Genomic DNA, 16,173 nt, shown 5'->3' with positions numbered 1-16,173 from the left:
TTTAAAAAAATCATTCATTTCCCAACTGGACTTTACATATAAACAAGTGCTTAAGGTGCAGTTTTGGGACTAGGGGAAATGCTTTATCTCACTGGCCTATTCTCTCTGCCTACTGATAGCATCTGCTGTTTTGCCATGGAGATGGCAGGTTAGCAAGTGCCTTAGTTCAGACATTATGTGTTCACTGACTGATACAGCAAGACTTTATCTACAGTTGAACAGTCCAATTATAAACACAACAGGAAAGTCCATAACCTTCCCCTTTAATTGATGGCTCCTTAAATCTACTGCATCTGATATTTAGCTATCTTCCGCTGGCATTGTGGAATGTGGAATGAAGTCTGGAGAAGCAGCGTTCTCTTCAAATATTTCGTATTCCTTGTGTGACTTGAATATCATGCAAGACATTTCATGTCAAAGAGTTGTCACAACCTGTTAATGAATGCATACCTGTGAACACCGCATTTGACAGTCTCTCTACTGTGGTGAGATGAATTAACTGGAGAGGTCATTAATTAAATAGAATGAGAGAGATTGGTATACTAGACAGACCCTGGATTTGGGTGAAAGGTTTCCAAAAAGTTGGCTGGAGCTGAATTTTGAGAACCTCTATCATGTGGACTGACGTGAGAGAACTCCTCACCCACTGGAACCCAAGAAGGTTCTAAAATATTTTCCAAACAATACAATAATCAAATGTAAGAGGCATAAACTGGAAAGATCGAGTGAAATAAATGAGAAGGGCCAGTATTCAGTACTGCAGTTATGGGTTAATAAAGTAGAATTACAGAACTGTAACTAATCTGTATTCTCTGATGCTACATAGCCACATAGAATCACAGCCCACTGTAACAGATAAATTCTGGTCTGAGAGATGGATGTATGTTCTGCTGGTGTGCAAGGAAGATGTTTCCTTCTGCCAACAACTGAAGCTGCGACAACCACAAGCAGGGCACCTGTCGCAACCCTATTTCTTCTTACATTTTCATCTCCCGATTAAAACACTAGTTTTCTGACTGAAAATGTTCAATTCCTGTCCACTTTAGCTCACTCACCCCAAGTACTGAAATGTTTATACATTCAATTTCTTGTTTTACAGTGTCTAGCTTACCCTAATCCATGCTTCTCACATTCCACATTCCTACAATATGTGTTCTTCAGCTTCAGCTTTTCCTTTCACCACTGAGCACAGCTGAATGTCCTTTCAACTTGAGCCACATCATGAGAAGGCATGTTCCTCATAGGGCATGGTTTTCAGACCCTTCACTATTTTAGTCACCCTCCTTTGGACACAGTCCAGTTTCTCAACAGTTCTCAAAAATCGCCTCCTCTGGGGCAGATTGGGAATGGAAGGGAAGGGAAAGGAACGAGTAAGGGACTTCCTGTGTGCAGTGAAATGTGTCCCCCACCCATTCTGGCCCCTTTTGGACCATTCTTGTCCCGTGCCTGGAGCCCTGTGCGGTTAGATCCATAGTCTCCTTAAGCCAGGTGTCCCCCATCCCGTATCTATGCATTTCATTTTTCTGCCCTAAGTGCAATACCTTACATTTCTTCTTGTTGAAATTCATTTTGTTAGATTTAGGCCACCTTTCTAACCTATTGAGATCATTTTGACAGTCTCTCTACTGGATGAGGGAAAACAAACTCAGTTTGAATCCAGAGAAAACGGAAGTACTGGTGATAGGTTCCCCAGGCCTGGGGAAGGAAGTTTACCCACCTGTCCTGAATGGGGTCACACTTCCCCTGAAGGACAAAGTTCGCAGTCTAGGAGTACTTCTGGACTCGTCTCTGCAGTTGACATCTCAAGTAGATGCGACGGTCAGAGGTGCTTGCTATCAATTTCGGTTGATACGCCAGCTGCGACCCTACTTGGGCCAAAGGGACCTTGAAACTGTGGTACATGCTCTGGTAACCTCTCGCTTAGATTTCTGTAATGCGCTCTACATGGGGCAACCCTTGTACCAAGCCCAGAAGCTTCAGCTAGTACAAAACATGGCAGCCAGATTGGTCACTGGTGTTTCCAGGTTTGACCACATAACACCTATTCTGAAAGATCTGCACTGGCTGCCTATTTGCTTCCGAGCACAATACAAGGTGTTGGTTATTATCTATAAAGCCCTACATGGCTTGGTCCCGAGTTACTTGAGGGACCACATCTCCCCATATAATCCGCCCCGCACACTCAGAACAACCGGGAAGAACTTGCTAGAAATTCCATCATCTAAATACACTACTACATCCCAGAGGGCCTTCTCAGTAGCAGCCCAAAAAATCTGGAACAGTCTTCCCGAGGAACTCCGCCTGATCACCCCTCTAGAAACATTCAAAAAGAGGCTAAAAACTTTCCTCTTCTGTCAAGCCTTCCCCTCTGGAAAATGAACTAGTGTACTTTGATCCCATCAACTTCCTGGCTCATCTTTTTGAATGATTGTTTTAGATTTGTATATTGTATTGTGTTATTGGTTTTATCTATTTTATGATGTGTTTGTAACTGGTTTTAAATTTTATGTACACCACTTTGATCTTTTGGGAAAGCGGTATAAAAAAATTTATTATTATTATTATTATTATTATTTTGAATTTTGATTCTGTTCTCTAGGGTACTAGCTACTCCTCCTAATTTGGTGCCATCTGCAAATTGGATAAGCATGCCCCTTATTCTTTCACCCAAGTCATTGATAAAGATGTTGAATAGCACATCTGTGACACCCCACTAATCACTTCTCTCCAAGATGAAGAGGAACTATCTCGGAGCACTCATTGGGTTCATCCAGTCAGCCAATTACAAATCCATGTAACAATTGGCTTGTCTAATCTACACTTTACAAGCTTGTTTGCAATGTCGTGGGGCATGAGGAACCTTGTCAAAGGCCTTACTGAAATCAAGATATGTTATATCTACAGCATTCCCTTCATCTATCAAGATTTCTTTATTTTATTCAGCCAAAAGGCTTTCCGAGCAGCTTACAAATTGTTAATTAGACATTAGAAGTTGCCTTCTAAATGTTCACAAAATCTCTGTTTAATGATCTGCTCTAGAATCTTTCCTGGCATTGATGTCAGACTAACTAGATGATAATTGTTGGGATCCTCTCCCTCCCCACCCTTTTTGAAGATGGGGACAGCATTTGCCCTCCTCCAGTCTACTGGGACTTCTCCTGTTCTCCAGGAATTCTCAAAGATTATTGCCAATGGCTCTGAGATTACATTTGCAGTTCTTTTAATACCCTTGGATGTACTTCACCTGGTCCTGGAGACTTATATTCATTTGGATCAGTGGCCCCCAACCTGTGCCCTTTAAGAGATTTTGGACTTCAGCTCCTATTCAGCCATGTTGGCCAATAGTCTGGGATTCTGGGAGCTGAAGTCCAACCCTTCTTAAAGAGCACAGTTTGGGGACCACTGATTTAAATTAAGCAGGTATTCCTGTACTATCTCTTTATCTATTCTGTGCTGACTGAATTTCCCGCGTTCTGTCCCCTGCTCCATTTTCCTCAGGTTGAGCACCCTTTGCCTTGTGTGAGAAGACTGAGGCAAAGAAGGTGTTGAATACAGTACTTCTGCCTTTTCTTTGTCCCCTGTTAGCATTTTGCATTTTCTCTGTGCAGTGGCCCTACCATTTCCTTCTTCGTTTTGCTACGGACGTACCCAAAAAAGCCCTTTTTATTGTTCTTAACCTCTAGAAAGAGAGGAAAACTGTATGCCAGATGGATAGACTCAGTCAGGGAGACCACGGGCCTGACCCTAAAGGGACTGAGCAGATAAGTAGAGGATAGAGGGGCACAGAAACATCTCATTCACAGTCAGCATGAGTTGAGGTGGACACTCATGGATTGTGTTGAGATAGGCAACTGCAGCAGGACCCTAAGAGTTTCCCCAGCTGCCTATCTCAATCCACCCTATGACTGGTAGAGATCTGAAGTTATCATTTTCCAGTGTCTTGATCTGCAGCATCTGGAAAGCCTTTGGTTGGGAAATGCCTGCCTTAAATGGTTGGGGGTTAGGGTTGGGTGGCATCAGCAGTAGTAGCTATGATGATGGAGCTCTCTTGTTGTAACTACATCATATGATTAAAGTTCTCAGCTATTGTATTTTCTCTCATTATTCAAGAAATGTACAGAGACTAGAAACTCATAGTTTGTCAGGGTGTGTATATGTCTTACCCCAAAATTTCCAGGTAAGCCACTACCTGCATTAGAATACAAACTGTCCCAGTGTTCCAGCAAATGAACAATTCATAATATTTGCATTGCTCAATTTTGGATTCGAATGCAAGGGCATCTTATTTTATTAGTGCATTCCCGCCCCTAAGCATCCCTAGCAAAGATGACCTAGCTGTTTTTGTTTTCCATTTTTTAATACCAAGAGTTATTGACTTAAAAGAAAAGCAGCCAAAATCCCTTTAGATCAAGTGTTTTTGAGCAATTTCAAGACAGGGACTAGGCAATGGGTGTGTTAAGATATGCATTTGTTATTAAGCTAGCAGGGAGTTGAAAACTAATTAGGATCTGCCAATCCTTACATTAGGTTGAATGAGGCAGATCCAGGCAATAGATTCAAGCTTAATTCCTATTGTTAGCTCCAACTAGAGTTGACCTATTGAATCAATAGAACTTTATAAATGTTGCCTTACTACGTAGGCATTAATTAAAAAAATATTATAAATATCAACACAGAAATAATAAACATATTGGCAAGGACACACATCTATTTTAAAAGAATATGACATGTCAAAAAGAACCTACAAAATACAAGACTGAGATTACCGTGAAAGATAACTGTAGCCACCAAATTTTCTTTCTTTTCCTTCTGCCTCAGTTTTGAGTGATTGTTTTCTTTTCTTTTCTGCCTGTATCAACAACAGTCCCTCTTCTTGAACATATAGCAGCTTATGGAGGCATACAAGCATTAAACAGCTTCCCTGTAGCATTTTGCCAAAGGGTCCCTCCCAGCTGCTACATTTTCCTTTCCTTTCTTTTCCTATTTTTGGGAAAAAATAGCAAATACAATGATGTAATTAGTATGATTTAACATATTGGCAAATTAGGAATAGACAATGCAGCAAAGAGAACAATGTGATGTCATCATATAGGCTTTGTTGCATGCTGAATTCAACTGAAGACAAAAAGCATGCCTTCCTAGAGCACTGATTAATGCAAGCCCACTCTAAACGGAACAAGGATTGGGAAAACATGGGAATTTTTTTTTAAAAGAAGAGGGCTTATATCTTAGCTTTTTACACATTCTTTTTTATTTTGTTTCCTGTAGCCTCTAGGTGTCTCTCTCTTTCCATCACAGAGGAAAGGCAAAGGAGGAAGCCAGCAACTTTATTTACTTTATCAGTGCCTGCTCTATGCTTTGATCCCTAGCTAAACTGGGGTTTATAGCTAATAAAGTCAAAATATCTTCCACTTTTCCTTCTTTTTATCTGACTTATGGAACCTTTCTCTGCCCCATTTTCTGCTATATCAAGCCTTCATTCTTTATCTCCCCTGTTGTTCATCCAACAGTAGCGCCAGTGCGGGACTCTTTGGTTATTCTAAATGAAATCTCACTGGTGAAACCCTTATAGACCTTATAGACAAAACAATAAAAGTGCAAATGGAAAGGGAAGAAAGCTGTAAATGTTTCCTTTGCAAATATATCAGGCTCTAGCCTGAGCACGGAAAATTCCTTTACTGCACTACAACTGCCAGACTCTCCAGCACCAGTACCAGTCTGAGACACCTTGGTTATTCTAAATAGGTTCTTGTTGATGTAAACCCTATAGATGAAACAATAACAATGTAAGAGGAGAAAGAAAGAGATATGATGTGTGGTCATGATGGCTGGGTGTATGTGTCTCAGAGCTGTAGTCGGACTGGAACTGGGATGAGGATAGATTGAAACAGAGACTAGTTTCCTGAGCTTCTGCCACTTATTCAGCTGTTGAGAATATTATGGGACTATGATAAAATCTGAAAATGCTGCTTGATGAACCCTTTAGCTCAGGGGTCGGCAACCTACGGCCCGCGGGCCAGATCCGGACCGGCAAGGCCTTGGGACCGGCCCCAGCCCGGTCCTGCCACCGATTGCCGCCCCCACTGCAGCTTCCGTGCCGCTCCGGGCGCCATTTTGAGTTCGGCCCCCCAGTTATCTGAGGGACAGCAACCCGGCCCCCGGCTCAAAAAGGTTGCCTACCCCTGCTTTAGCTATTCAAGAGGAGATATCAAGCCTGTATGAAAGAGAGGACTAGAGAGGCAGAAATGCATAAAACTGAGCAGGTTTTTAATTTAATTTAATTTTTTTAGTTCCATGGATTCACCCTACTTTTAGGAATCAAGAAAACAAAAATAATGGCACCAGAAAACATACATAAATTAAATCTAGATGACAATGACATTGAAATAAGTCAAAGATTTCCCATCATTTGGATCAATTATCAACTAGAATGGGGATTGTAGTCAGGAAATCAATAGAAGACTAGGACTGGGCAAGGTTATAAAAAGCAAATATATAACACTGAAAGATCATCCAAACCATTGTATTTCCCACATAGTACAGATGTGCACCCTGGACAGTGAACAAAGCTGAAAAAAAAGAAAATCAACTCTTTTGGGATGTGGTGCTGGAGAAGAGTGCTAAGGATATCATGGATAGCCAGGAAGACAATAAAATGGGTACTGGAACAGATCAAGCCTGAGCTCACTGTAGAATCCAGGAAGTCCAAATCGAGGCTGTCATACTTTGGCCACTGTTAATAGAAGTGCACTGGTTGTGTGTGTGTGTGTTTGCATGAGTCGGGGAGTTTTTAGGCACGAGCTCTCTGCCTGATCTTACAGGGTGAAAACCTAAAAATGGACAATTAACCAAAGTGGCACCAAGTAAAAATGATGCAGAAGGGCAAGCTAATTTTGCAACAAAACCAATTATTTATTTATTACAAAGACAGAAAAAGATAGCATCAGAAATCAGCAGAACAGTCTATACTCAATACAAGCTGTTTCTCAAAGTAAAAGTGGGGGAACAGTAAGCAAGCTGAGATGCTTTTCCTAATCAATCTAAGGGGGACTAGAGGGGTGTAGCTAAGCTTAAGGTACCACAAGGTAAAACACACACATGGATTTTCTCACTTTCTGACATGGTGAAGAGTGGAGACTGGAGGAGGTCAGAAAAAAGCAGGTCAAAAAGAGAGACAGGTCAAAGAGGGAGATTATCTCTGTATGTCTGTATTTTAAAAGTTTTCCTAACTTGAGGGACCATGGCCTAAGAATGAATGAAATGCTTCTGGGTTGAGCAAACATGACCTCAACATGTCCTTGCAAAAAGGCAGAAGTGAACCTGCCCTTCAGGTTCTGATAATGGCTCTAAAGTGATCTGAGCAGGACCAAGACAATGGAGTTGGGCATACACAGGACAAAGCCAATAAGTATAGATATTTACTTTCTTTGAAAGCTATATATGTTTGCCAGCCTCTCTGAAAGCAGCACAATACATCACCAATCTGCACTAATTCCTCTCAGTCAATGTAACCATTCCCTTGTCAGCAAGGTGTGTGTGTGTGTGTGTGTGTGTGTGTGTGTGTGTGTGTGTGAGGGAATTCTGCAGTTTGAAGTTTGTCTTGTTTTTCCCCAAGATAGACAAAGTGTCCAGGCTGTGGCAGCCCTAGCCTGTCCATTAGGAATTTTTAACAATTTGTGTAGACCTTGGCAACAGATAGCTTTCCTGTCTTCTGCATCAAAGTCTAATATTCTTATTTATTGAGCATACTTCATTATATCACATCATGAAAAAGCATGATTCATTAGAAAAGACAATAATGCTTTCAAAATGTAGGGGATGGGGAAAAAAGAGGTAAATGACATACCAGATAGATAGGAGATTACCGCACTGCGTTCTGAGAACGTTCTCAGAACGTGATGAGAACGGAACACATTTAAGAATACCTCACGTCTGTGTTCCAATTGGGTTCTCAGAACGTTCTAAATGTGTTCTACATGTGTTCCAGGAGGGTACGGATTGAATGTGTTCCCAGCGAGCTGTAACATGATGAGAACGTTCCAACAGAGGTCTGTGCGGTATTCTTATCCATTCTCAAATCCGTTCTCTCATTCCTCCGTCTCCTGATTGGCTGAAAGAATGACAGGCAGGGAGGCAGGCAGGCGAGCGACAGCAGTAAGGGAAGGGGTGTGTGTGTGTGTGTGTGTGTGAGGGGGGAGAGAAGGAGGGAGGGAAGGGAGGAAAGTTGGGACAAGGGAGAGAAGAGGAAAGGAGCGAAAGAGAGAGAAAGAGAGAGGGAAACAGGGGGCCAGGGCAGAGAGCAAGAGGGGGAGGGTCTGGCTGCTTCTGCGGGGGGGGGGGGGGGCGCTCTGGTGTCATGTCCAGCGGGGCTCCTGTGCTGGCAGCCTGCAGGAGGCAGGGATGGCAGGGATGCCCAGGATCTTCTCCTCCTTCCCTCCAGGAAGGAACCCACAAAAGCTCCTCTGTTTGGAGCACCACACAAAAGCAAGCAAACAACTCCCAGAATTCCATAGCAAAGAGCCAGACAAGAATTAAAGCAGGAAGGGAAGCTCACAGGCCCCACTTGGAATATTGTGTCCAGTTCTGGGCACCACAATTCAAAAAAGGACACTGAGAAACTGGAGTGTGTCCAAAGGAGGGCGACTAAAATGGTGAAAGGTCTGGAAACCATGCCCTACGAGGAACGACTTAGGGAGCTGGGGATGTTTAGCCTGGAGAGGAGAAGATTAAGAGGTGATATGCTAGCCCTGTTTAAATATTTGAAGGGATGTCATATTGAGGAGGGAGCAAACTTGTTTTCTGCTGCTCCAGAGACTAGGACCCAGAGCAATGGATGCAAGCTACAGGAAAAGAGATTCCAGCTCAACATTAGGAGGAACTTCTTGACAGTAAAGGCTGTTCGACAGTGGAACACACTCCCTCGGAGTGTAGTGGAGTCTCCTTCCTTGGAGGTCTTCAAACGGAGGCTGGATGGCCATCTGTTGGGGATGCTTTGATTGTGATTTCCTGCATGGCAGGGGTTTGGACTGGATGGCCCTTGTGGTCTCTTCCAACTCTATGATTCTACGATTCTATGATTCTATGAAGGCACACATTACATGCACACACACACACAGGAGGCAAAAGGGTGACAAGCTGCCAAAAAGGTGAATTGGGATGACAGCAGAGGACTCTTCTTTTCTAACCGGTTTAAAGAGCTGCTATGGCTGCCCGGGCTCAAAGGCAGTTAACAACAAACAACAAATTCTCCATTCATCTCAATATTAAAAGAACCAAATAATTTAAGCAATTTTCTTTCCTCTATGGTAAAGTATTGAAAGTTGCACAGTTTATGAAGACTGTTAATAATAATAATAATAATAATAATAATAATAATAATAGTAGATTTTTTTTATATCCTGCCTTTCCAAAAGGATCAAAGCAGGTTACAAGAAATTATATAAACAAATACAGGCATATACACAACTAAAAATCACATATAACTAAGACACCAACACTATAATTACAAATTAAAATTTATTTAATATAGACAAAATTTAAAATAGGCAAGATTGGGGAGACACAATTGGGGTGAATGGGAGGGTCAGTCCGGGAAGGCCTGACGGAAGAGATACATCTTGATGGCCTTTTTAAAGGTGTCAAGAGTGGTAATATGACAGATCTCCTTTGCCTAGGGGAGGCAGACAAGAAGGTCCTCTGGGTGACCGCAGCCAACCTTGTCTTTCTTGGCTGCAGTACATTCATCCCAGAGGATCTGAGTGTACAGGGAAGATTGTATGGAAGAAGGCACTTCCTCAAGTAAGCTGGACCCAAGCCATGCAGGGCTTTAAAGGTTATTACCAACACCTTGTACTGTGTCCAGAAACTAATAAGCAGCCAGTGGAGCAATTTTAAAACAGGTGTTATGTGGTCACCTCTGGATTTTTCGGTTACCAATCTGGCTGCCATGTTTTGAACCAACTGAAGTTTCCGAACTAGGCACAAGGGTAGCCCCATGTAGAGCACATTACAGAAGCCTAGTCATGAGGTTACCAGTGTGTGTACCACCATTTCTAGGTCCCCCGGCTCCAGGAAGGGCTGCAGCTGGTGTCTCAGTCAAAGCTGATAACAAGCACTCCTGGTCCTCACATCTATCTGAGCTGAAAACTGGAGGGACAAGTCGAGGAGTACTCCCAAGTTGTGAACACAGTTCTTTAGGGGAAGTGTGACCCCATCCAGGACTGGTTGACATATCTCCATACCCAGATTTGGGATCCCTATAGCAGGTACCTCAGTCTTACCTGGATTCAGTTTTAGTCTGTTTTCCTTCATCCAGTCCATTACCACCTTAAGACATTCATTCCAAGGAGAGATGCTATCATTAGTTACTGCAGCAGTTCGGGATATGGAGAGATATATCTGGGTGTCATCAACGTAAGGATAACATCTTGCCCCATGTCTCTGGATGATCTCACCCAGTGGCTTCATGTAAATATTAAATATCACTGGAGACAGAATAGCACCCTGAGGGACACCTGATTTAAGTTCCCTCTTGGAGGAGCAGCTGTCTCCAAGCATCACCATCTGGAATCTGCCCAAGAGATAGGATCAGAACCACTGCAATGCAGTGCCCCCAATTCCCAACTCTTTCAAGTGTTCCAGAAAGATACCATGGTCGATGGTATCGAGTGCCACAGAGAGGTCCAAGAGTACCAACAGGGTCACACTTCCCCTGTCAATACTCAGACGGAGATCATCAACTAAAGTGACCATAGCAGTCTCTCCTTCACGCACACAAGCTGCCCTGAGGGTCAAGGAGGAGGGGTTGGTATCTTGCTATCGAACTCCTGCCAGTTCCAAGTTCTATCTTTTCCCCCCAGCTATCACTTCTCTTCCTTTGAGTTTCATCCTATTAGACTCTTTTCTCCTCTACAGCTCCGTGTTGCAGTCATCTATCACCCTCCTGGTTCTACCACCCAGTTCCTATCTGACTTCGAATCATGGCTGACATTCTTTCTTTCAGATTCAGTCCCCACTTTGATCCTAGGTGACTTTAATATCCACGTTGATGATTCCAATAACCCTACAACGTCTCGCTTCAACTCTCTCCTAGCTTCTTTTGGCCTCCAACCACATTCCAACTCTTCAACTCATTCTCTTGGTCACTGTCTTGACCTGGTTCTTGCTGCAAACTGCGCCATTTCTGACTACCTGGCACTTGACTTTCCACTATCTGATCATCATTTAATCTCCTTTGCTCTCACTTATACTCCTCCTCCTCGCCATACTATTCAACGCCATTTTCGTGATCTTCAATCTGTTGACTCTAACCATCTTGGTCTGACCCTGGATTCATCTCTCTCTTCCCTAAATCTCGGGGATTCTGCTGACTCAGCAATGTCTCTATTTAACTCCAATCTTTCCTCGACTCTTGACCATTTTGCCCCTGTCTCTGTACGCACTTCTTCCTCTAAGACTAGGCCTCAGCCCTGGCTTACCCCCATCATTAAGTTTCTCCGGTCCTGCTCTAGAGCAGCCGAACGTCTTTGGAGAAAGTCCAAACAGTGGGCTGACTTTATTCATTACAAATTTGTTCTTTCTTCCTTCTCACGCGCCCTGTCTATGGCAAAACAAAATTATTACAAATCATTGATCTCCCCAATGAGAGGCGCCCGCAGCGTTTGTTCTCCACCTTCAACTCTTTGCTTAAACCTCCCTCTCCTCCTGTCTCTTCATCATTCACTCCTAATGACTTTGCTAATTATTTCATCTCAAAGATTACCACTATTCACTCTGAGATAGTCCCTCCTGATTCTTCTTCTGCTCATAATCTTCTATCGCCCTCGCCTAAAAAATTTTCTGGGTTTCCTCCTGCTTCTCTGGATGAACTCTCTACACTTCTGAACTCTTCCAAACCTGCAACTTGTTCTCTTGACCCAATTCCTACTCGTCTTCTAATCTCCATAGCTCCCTCTCTTCTGCCCTCACTTCTCCATATCTTCAATCTCTCTCTCTCTACAGGCTCCTTCCCTTCGAACTTTAAACATGCTCTCATTTCCCCAATTCTGAAAAAACCTTTTCTTGACCCCTCCTCTTTGTCTAGTTATCGTCCGATTTCTCTTCTTCCCTTTCTTTCTAAGGTCTTGGAACGGGTTGTTTATTCTTGCTGACTTGAGTTTCTTGAAGCCAACTCCATTCTCGATCCCTTTCAGTCTGGTTTCCACCCACGGCATTTTACAGAGACAGCTCTCACTAAGATCTCGAATGACCTTTTACGGGCCAAGGCTAATGGCCTTTACTCTGTTCTCATCCTTCTTGATCTGTCTGCAGCCTTTGACACCGTTGATCACTGTCTCCTAGTTGACATACTTTCTGACCTTGGGTTCTCAGACTCTGTTCTTGACTGGTTTAGATCTTATTTGTCTGGCATATCTTTTGCAGTGGTCACTGGTGGTCAGACCTCATCTCCTGTTCCCTTATCTGTTGGAGTTCCCCAGGGCTCTGTTCTGGGTCCCCTTCTGTTTTCTCTCTACACACTTTCCTTAGGAAAACTCATTAGCTCTTTTGGTTTTGCCTACCATCTGTATGCCGATGACACTCAGTTGTATCTTTCCACCCCTGATCTTTCTCCAAGGCTTGAACAGCAAGTTTCGTCTTGCCTCACAGCTGTCTCGCAGTGGATGCGCCATCGGCGTTTGAAGCTCAACATTTCCAAGATGGAGCTTCTTGTCTTTCCTCCTAAGTCCACCCTTCAACACTCCTTTTCTGTCTCTGTGGACAACATTTCTATTCAACCAGTCCAGCAAGCCCGCAGTCTTGGTTTCATCTTTGATTCTTCTCTGTCGTGTATCCCTCAGATCCAGACCACAGCCAAGGCTTGTAGATTCTTTTTGTACAACATTGCCAAAATCCAACCATATCTCTCCACCTCTACTGCCAAGATCCTGGTCCATGCCCTAGTGGTCTCATGACTTGATTACTGTAACATCCTCCTGGCTGGGCTTCCTCTTTCTCACCTCCGTCTTCTAATTTCTGTCCAGCATTCAGCTGCACGCATTATCACATCAGCCCACCGCTCTGTCCATATATCTCCTGTGTTGGCATCCCTTCACTGGCTCCCCCTTCCTTTCTGCATTCAGCATAAGCTCCTGCTGTCAACGTTTAAAGCCCTCCATGGGCTGGTGCCTCCTTACTTATCAGACCTTATTTCTCCTCACCTTCCCACTAGGGCCCTCCGTTCTGGTAGTCAGGGTCTGCTGTCCCAGCCCAGGATTTCCTCTGCCCCATCTAGTATTCGCCCCTTCTCACTCGCTGCCCCTCACTCTTGGAACCTTCTTCCCCCGCGAGCAAGAGCCATCACTTCTTTAACCAGCTTCAAAAAGGAGTTGAAGACCATCCTGTTCAGAGAAGCGTTCCCAGGCATTGCATAACTGTCACTTGCTATTTGATGTTTCTTTGTTGTCTGTTTTATTGAATCATTTCCTGTATTGCTATGTATTTTATATGTATTATCCTACTAGAAAGGCCCCTTCCCCTCCACCACTCCATTCTCTTTTGTGTCGTTTCTTTTTAGATTGTAAGCCTGAGGGCAGGGAACTGTCCAATTAAAAAGATTGTATGTACAGAGCTGTGTAAATTTACAGCGCTTTATAAATAAAGGTTAATAATAATAATAATAATAATAATAATAATAATAATAATAATAATGTTTCCCTGAAGAAACATCTGTTTCCTGCACAAAAAAATGCTATTTTCTGCATACTCACCCCATGTGTGAATTTTGTGCAGAATAATTCCTGAGCTGCAAAATTTCTCATCTGTCCAGGATTCTCCTCATCAGGAGTTTCCAACACTTGAGAAACACATTTTAAACCATTTTTACTAATATTATTGAATATTCTCCCACTTCCCCAACTGCTTTGTATTCCATTCTCCTAAATTCTGGCATAAAATTGTTACCAGAACTGGAGCACAAGTGTTCTTCTGGTGAAGCTCCCACTTTCTCCTTTTCATCTTGATCTGTCCCACCCAGACAATTTTCTAGGATAGACTTTCCAAAGTACCTTTATCTTCAAAGACCTACCTTCCAGAAATTTCAGAAACAGGCTGTTGGAACTTAGCAGCTTCCTCTAGAGAGGGAAAATATAGCTTTCTCTGCCTTCTTCCTGCTACTGCTGAATCTGTAGCCTTTTTACTTTTTAGAAATTAATTACATTTTTTTTGCTCTAGCCAACATGGGTTGTTTTAGCCATGTATTCTCCTTCACAACTGTATCTCTGCAGGTTTTATGCAAGCTCATCAGGCACAAATCCCAATCCATGGTGGTGAGCCAATGTGGTATTATTGTGTAGTGTGTTGGACTTGGAAGATCTAGATTCTAGCCTCAGCGAACAATGAAAATCACTGCTTGACATTGGGCCAGTCAGTCTCTCTAACACTATTCTACCTCTCAAGATTGTAGCTCTGAGGATAAAGTGAAGAAGAAAAGTTCTGTACTTCACCTTTCCCTCATTGGAGGAAAGGCAGGCTATAAATGTACATCATACCTGAATAAAATATCTACTCTCCTTCATATGTAAACTGCGTATCTTCACAGGGCTGTGGTTTCATTTTATATAACAAGATTGAAACTTGAGAGGATTCACAACTTCTTTTGTGTGTGTGATAAAGCCAAGACATCCTTGGCTAAATATATATTCTCTGAAGCCAGAGGTAATATTTGCATAAACGCTCCTTTCTTAACAAACACATTAACAACCCAGATGAAACCTGCACAGTGTTAAACGATGGATGCTTTCTATTTTTAGTATGATTTAGTCAAGGAAGAAAGACACCTACATTTAGCAAGTATTTTTAAAACATCATCAGCAACACCAAAATGCACTCTTTCCTGCAGTCCTTTAATTTAAGCCCCCAAAAGCAGATATTATATTTATGGCATTATGTTGCTGTTTTTAGATCAGAAATACTTCCAAATGTTTCCCCTTGTTTTGAGGACCAGGAATGCTATTTTGTAGAAAGTATTTATATAAAATAGCACAAGCTAGAGAAAAAGCTCTGGCCTCCAGCTGAGTTCCTTTTTTCTGTCTCTTGATTCTGCAAGATGTCTGGGCTTTCAAAAGAAGCAAGAAAGAGGGTATGTGCGGGAGAGATGTGCTGTGATGACAAACAGAGCAGAGGCAGGTTTTTTTTAGACAAAGTCTTTGCTGATCCAGTGGTCAGCAGGGGAGTGGAGGGAGAGGGAAAAAGAAACCACACACAAATACATCACTGGAATAAAACATGGCCATACATTTATTGCTAACAGATGTTAGAGCCTAAGCACAGCAGAAAGCATTGACCCAGATGCTGGACAACCTGTCTGGTCACTTCTGAAGCCCCTTGGCAGCCCATCTGTTAAGAAAAACCAAGGACACGAAGGATATGGGATTTCACATGGGTGTATTTGTAATTACACTACAGTGGTTAAATGCCTGTACTGCAGCCACTCACTCACAAACCATATGGTTGCGAGTTCAATACCAGCAAAAAGGCTTAAGCTCAACTCAGGCTTGCATCCTTCTGAGGTCACTAAAATGAGTACCCAGATTGTTGGAGGCAATTAGCTTACAGTTCTAAACTGCTTAGGGAGTCCTTAAGTGCACTGATAAACGGTATAGAAATGTACTTGCTAGATTGCTATTGCTATTGTGTAATTCCCCTATCACCTGGGAGTAAAGTAGGGGTCAACAGCCCCTGAAGTGGCAATGTCCATGACAGCCCTCACCCCAAGGTCTCTTAAGGGGATCTCAAAGTGATAGAGATAGGTGCATATGCCCCACTTTTGCTCTCCCACATATCCAGCCCAAATGCCTTCCACATAGTTTTGAACAAAAGAATTCAGGAATAAAATAGAAAATGGAATGTAGCAAGTACCAGCCAGAATATACAATAAACAAACAAGAATAACAACAAAAAACCTTAGATGTAAAGCAAGCGAGAGAGGCTTGGGAAGGTAAAGCTGTGTGAGTAGCAACTTCAAGGGAGAGGGGATGCTTTTTTATGTTCCTTTAGATGTCTAGTCCCATTTCCCAGTTCTAGGCTTGGTAAGATCATATGGTGCCTTGCACAAAAGTGGAGGCACCAAGCCACCAAGAGGAAGATGGCAGCCTCACATACACCCATCTGCAGGTAATCAGGGACCAAGGAAATTGT

Source organism: Sceloporus occidentalis, unplaced genomic scaffold (genome assembly GCF_023333645.1).
Source record: "Sceloporus occidentalis isolate IW3139 unplaced genomic scaffold, rSceOcc1.0.p SCAF_3, whole genome shotgun sequence".
Lineage (NCBI taxonomy): Eukaryota > Metazoa > Chordata > Lepidosauria > Squamata > Phrynosomatidae > Sceloporus > Sceloporus occidentalis.
Note: the sequence above shows the minus strand (reverse complement) of the source record.